Consider the following 6,339-nt stretch of genomic DNA (forward strand, 5'->3'; position numbering starts at 1 on the left):
AGATATTATTGACATTTACCATGTCTGAGTTGTCAGTTCTAAGCAGGGTTCTAGGTATTGAAAATTCATTAAGGAGTGAAACTCAGCAGTCTGTGTTCTATGGATCTTATTTTCTGGTAGGGGAAGGCAAACAGTAAACAGTAAATAAGTTGAAAGGGAAAGAGCAGATTTCAGAATAGAGCAGTGGGTAAAAGATCATTTATTCATTTACCTAAGCAGCGTTTTTTGAGCATCAACTAAATACCTATTTGGGGCTCTCTGGTATTTCAGCTGGTAAAGAATCTGCCTGCACTGCAGGCTATCCTGGTTCAATTCCTGGGTCAGGAAGATACCCTGGAGAAGGTGTAGGCTACCCGCTCCAGTGTTCTTGGGCTTCCTTGGTGGCTCAGCTGATAAAGAATCCTCCTGCAACGCAGGAGACCTGGGTTTGATCCCTGGGCTTGGAAGAGAGCATGGCAACCCACTTCAGCATTCCTGCTTGGAGAATCCTCATGGACAGAAGTGCCTGGTGGGCTGCAGTCCATGGGGTCACAAAGAGTCGGATACAACTGAGGACTAAGTATAGCACAGCACAGCTGGATAGAGGGGATAACAAAACAAAATTCAGTTCCTGGCAGCCTCAGCTTCTAGTCTAGTGGGGAAGATGGCACAGTAAGTGCTGTGATGAGATAGCATATGAAAAGGCAGCTAACTCCCCTTTTGGAGGGCCTAGGAAGCCTAAGAATATATCAACTCTTGAGTCTCATAACAGAAGCATAATATAATTGTTGTGAGAATTAAAGTGCCCAGCATATAGTTTTAGTCATTTTAGTAATGAAATTGGAATCTACTCACACCCTGCAGTGCTGGGAGGGAAGTGTGTGTTTTATCGTTAACCAGAACAATAATGGAAGAGAACTGATGGTAACACAAGTTCATGGTCTATGAAGCCCTTCTACATGTGGTTTATTATCCAACCCCCACAAAACCCCAGGGAGGTAGCTATAAGTAAAACAACACATGCAGTATCTTGGATTAGGTCCTGGAACCAAAAAAGAATGTTAATGGAAAAATTAGTCTGTAGTTAATAGGATTGTCCAATGTTAACTTCCTAGTTATGACCAATGTTCCATGATTATGAAAGAAATTAACATCAGAGGAAGGAAAACATGTATAACTAAGTCACTTTGCTGTATACCTGAAACTAACACAACACTGTGAATCAACTATACTCCAATATAAAATAAAACTTTAAAAAAATTTTTTAAAAATCTGAGAGCTAGGTGAAGAGAATAGGAACTCAATGTGCCAACTTTTCTATGAATTTTAAATTTCAATGGAAAGTGAAGGAAAAAAAAGTACACAAACAACCCTTCATCCTAGCAGATCATCTGCTCTCAAAAGAGCATGGCAGCTCAGTGGCGTGAAAGCTCTACTCAGCTACCTCAGTAGAGCTGAAGGTGCAGACTCAAGAGTGGATGGAAGCTCTGGAAAAAACACTAGAATGGAACAGGCAAGTCCTTGGTAATCTTGGAGGGTGAACAGTGGCCAAAGAAATCATTCAAGTCCTGCACCAAGAGAGCAAGATGATTCCTGGTCTCTGGTGTATTCATAATCTGATTTACAGTCTTTATTCTTGGCACCGGAATTCATAACGTGGTTTCTTCATTTGCGGACTTTCTTTCCTACCATGCTTTACCATTTTAAGAATTAAGAGAGCTTGCGTTACTGAGGTCCTGCTGGCTGAGTCATGGGAAGAGGTGGCCAGTAGTCATTAAGAAGCCAGAGGGAGAAGTGGGCTGGGGGTAAGTCTCTTCCTATGTTGACAGTCTACAAATGTGTAATCAAGAGATGTTTACCCTGGGGTGTTTTTCTCTTGTTGCTGTGTTTCATTCTCTGTGCCTTACCACCCCACTTATAAAGAAAGGAAGAAATGCACCCAATACTTCTGAGTGCTTTTCATATTTGAGGCTGGAGGGGCGTTTTAAGAAAATTTTATGTGCTTCTTTATTCATCTTATACATAATATCTGAAGGCCAACCACATGCCCAACACTGTATAGAGCCTTGGGAATATACAATAGTGACTAACACAAGGAATGTTTCCTCAGAGAGTTTTATAGTCTAGACAGTAAAACGGACATTAAACAGAGTACATAATCTGTGATTAAATTTAAGGGCAGAACCAGAAACACTACGTTTCTTCTTATCACCCAATGACTGTATTTGATCTGTTATGTCACTTTGTGAACACCTGGATTTTTAAAAAATTCTAATACATTCCAGTCTATCAAAACAGTTTTACCTAAAGCTGTAAAACTTTAAAAATCCTGATTGTGCATGAACAAAACAAAAAGGCAACCTATGAAATGGGAGAAAATATTTCCAAACAATGCAACCAACGAGGGCTTAATTTCTAAAATATACAAACAGCTTATACAACTCAGTAACAAAAAACCAAACAACCTAATCAAAAAATAGGCAAAAGACCTGATAAACATTTCTCCAAAGAAGATATACAGATGGCCAACAGACACAGGAAAAGATGTTTAACATCACTGATTATCAGGGAAATGCAAATCAAAACGGCAATGAGGTATCACCTCGCACCTCTCAGAATAGCCATCATCAAAAAGGCTATAAATAAGTGCTGGAGAGGGTGTAGAGAAAAGGAACCCTACCGCATTGTTGGTGGGGATGTAGGTTGGTGCTGCTGAAACCATTTACCACAGATTGGAACTTGAACCCATGTGCCGGGGCTCGAACCCAGCCAAAGCGACCCAAACCCACATGGCTGGGACTCAAACCCAGCCAAAACCCACGGTACCTGGTTTCAGGACCTAATGAAACTCAGGTTCTTGATGTGTCATCGCAGAAAAAATTCAGAGAGACAAAGTGATAGGTAAGAAGTGGATTTATTCAGATACAGAGAGAAGCACACTACACAGACAGAGTGCAGGCCATCGCAGAGGGCGAGTACAGCCCCGAAATTTGGCCTGGTTAGTTTTTATAAGCTGGGTAATTTCACATGCTAACGAGTGGGAGGATTTTTCCAACTATTTTGGGGAAGAGGCAGAGATTTCCAGGGTTTGGTCCACCGCCCACTCCTTGCTCTTTTAACAGTGGCTTGGAACTGTTTAGGCTCCTCTGAGTGTGTCATTCACTTGCTGATTGAGGATCAAGGTCTAGTCTTGTCCGCCAACTTGGTCCCATTTGATTCTAATCAGTTTATGTTGTGTCCTTGGGCTATGTCATTCTTTCAAAAGTTGTGCTCTGCCCCTTTCCCTCCTGTTACACTGCCACTATTGACAACAGTATGGAGGTTCCTTAAAAATCTAAAAATAGAGCCACCATATTATCCAGCAATCCCATTCCTGGATATATATCTGGAAAAAATGAAAACTGTTGATTTGAAAAGATGCATGTGCCACAATGTTCATAGAAGCACTATTTACAATAGCCAAGACATGGAAGCAGCCTAGGGATCTAACAGCAGATAAAGGGAGAGAGAAAAGGTATCATATGCATACACACACACACACACACACACACACATACACACACATAGTAGAATATTACTCAGCCATAAAAAAGTAATGAAATAGTGACATTTGCAGTAATGTAGATGCACCTAGAGATTATCATACTAAGTGAAGTGCAAAAGAGAAGGATAATACATTATATCACTAATATGTGAAATTTAAAATAATGTCTGAAAAACTGTGGATGGAGGTTCATGACGTTGTACAAGAGGCAGTGATCAAGACCATCCCCAAGAAAAAGAAATGCAAAAAGGCAAAATGCTTGTCTGAGGAGGCCTTACAAATAGCTGGGAAAAGAAGAGAAGCTAAAGGCAAAGGAGAAAAGGAAAGATATTCCCATTTGAATGCAGAGTTTCCAAGAATAGCAAGGAGAGATAAGAAAGCCTCTCTCAGTGATCAATGCAAAGAAATAGAGGAAAAAAACAGAATGGGAAAGACTAGAGATCTCTTCAAGAAAATCAGAGATATCAAGGGAACATTCATGCAAAGATGGGCACAATAAAGGACAGAAACCATGTGGACCTAACAGAAGCAAGAGATAGTAAGAAGGCTGAACGCCGAAGAATTGATGCTTTTGAACTGTGGTTTTGGAGAAGACTCTTGAGAGTCCCTTGGACTGCAAGGAGATCCAACCGGTCCATTCTAAAGGAGATCAGTCCTGGGTGTTCTTTGGAAGAAATGATGCTAAAGCTGAAACTCCAATACTTTGGCCACCTGATGCGAAGAACTGACTCTCTGGAAAAGACCCTGAAGCTAGGAAAGTTTGAAGACTGGAGGAGAAGGGGACGACAGAGGATGAGATGGTTGGATGGCATCACTGACTCGATGGACATGGGTTTGAGCAAACTCGGGGAGTTGGTGATGGACAGGGAGGCCTGGCATGCTGCAGTCCACTGGGTCACAAAGTCAGACATGACTGAGTGACTGAACTGATTGACTGACCAACACCCACAGGTTGTTCCACTTCAGCATCTGCCCTGTCCATAACTTCCTCACCTGTTTTCCCTGCTATAGTCAGGTCCTTACTCGCCCAGCAGGATTCTTGAGATAGTCTAAGGGCACCCTCAGCCTGGGGTCTCATTCCTCACTTCCAATCCCCCCCCAACACTACTACTGTCACAGTAAAACCATGACAAGGTTAAAATATGCCTGTCATATGCATGTATAAGAAACACGTGACAAAGATTAATTTAACTCCTTAATGAAGAAACTAGCAGAATAGTAAATCCAGTTCAAAGGAAAGTTCAAGAAGCTATAGTGGATGATAAAAGGTATGCTGGAAAGATTGCAGACTTAGAGACAAGAGAGATAAAATAAAATTAACCTTAGCTCTTTCACACTGTTACATTCCTTGCCAGTGGCTTCATTCCCAGGTCTCCTACTCTGACGCCTCAGGCAGGCCAGGCCCTCTTCAGGCACTTCAGGCACTCCAGGCCTCCTTGCGGCTAGGGGGAGGGGAAGGCAAGTTCAAGTCCTCAGGATCCAGGTCTTTCCACAGTTCACCCCTCCGCAACCCCAGAGTTCATCAAACTGCCGGAGAGTTTTGTTCGGTGCTCCCTCAACAGTGATGATACTGAGTTCAAGCTCCCCGAGTGACGGGCCACTAAATCTGAGAGATGAGGTGCTGAGGCAAGGAATACGACTATTTGGAAAGCTGACCAAGAAGATTTTGAGATTAATGTCTCAAAATAACCATCTTGTCAGGATCTGGAGGCCAGGTTCTCTTATAAAACCAGAGAGAGAAGAGGTGAGGAATTAAAAATAAAAAAGCAGGACAGACAGGGAGAGGCAGTGAGGACGTGGAGGAAAAAGAGGCGCGTCTCGCAAAACATCTCTGGGATGGCCAGCCTGTGGAAGGGATGTGTTAATCTCTTCTTTCTTGCAACATTTTACAGGTGGGCAGGGTCAGATAATCTCTCTGTGAGTTGAGTGAAGGCACTTTAACAGTCCGGCAGACAGGCAGGGTTCTCTGAGGTGGGCCATTATGTGTGATTCTAAGAGCAAAGGCAATGAAAATCAAGTCAAAGAAACAGTTCCCACCTGGAGTCAGAACCGACTCTTCCCTGCAACTGTTATGACCCCATGTCTGTGCTGATCCACATGAACTTCGGGAAAATGCAATGGCGCAGCCCCTGCTTCCTGGATTGTGGCTTCTTATTTACATCACCACAGCAAGTGATTACAGGCTTACCTCTTCCATTTAGGGCTGTGCTTTTTCTGGCTGCCCTTGACACCTGGCCGCTCTCAGGCTCCTGGCTCAGCCAGGCTCTGGACAGGGCTGTGTATTTATTGGATGGGAGACCTGGATGAGAGACCATCTGCATGTTTGTGAGGCAAAAAGATGATTTCAGAGAGGCAGCCTTAGTGGTGGTGTGAAGCAAGATCTTGATTTCCTGCCCAGGAAATGAACCTGGGTAGCCTTGATGAATCCTATTCACCAGACCAGCAAGGGCTAGGGGCTAGAAGCTAATTTTCCTTGGATCTTGCCCCCAGTGAAACCTGCATTTCTCAATGGAGGCAAGGACTGTAAATGCAAGTACAAAGTTTATTATTAGATATAGAAAGCAACAAGTGGGACTGAAGGAGGAAACAGAAAGAGCTGGACTCCATCTTAGGCCAGGTTGCGAACATTAGGCTACACGCATGGTCACCCTCCCAGTGGACTCTGAACTTTGTGTCCAGTGTCTATAGAGATAGCATACCAATGGAAAACCAGACCCCCAGATAAAATAGCCTCAGGACTTGCACTTGGACTCTCCGTTGTCTAAAAGAATATGCTAATTATCTCTGTAACAGAACAAAGTGGTAAATTCCATTAT

The sequence above is a fragment of the Bos taurus genome, chromosome 3 (assembly GCF_002263795.3).
Source record: "Bos taurus isolate L1 Dominette 01449 registration number 42190680 breed Hereford chromosome 3, ARS-UCD2.0, whole genome shotgun sequence".
NCBI lineage: Eukaryota > Metazoa > Chordata > Mammalia > Artiodactyla > Bovidae > Bos > Bos taurus.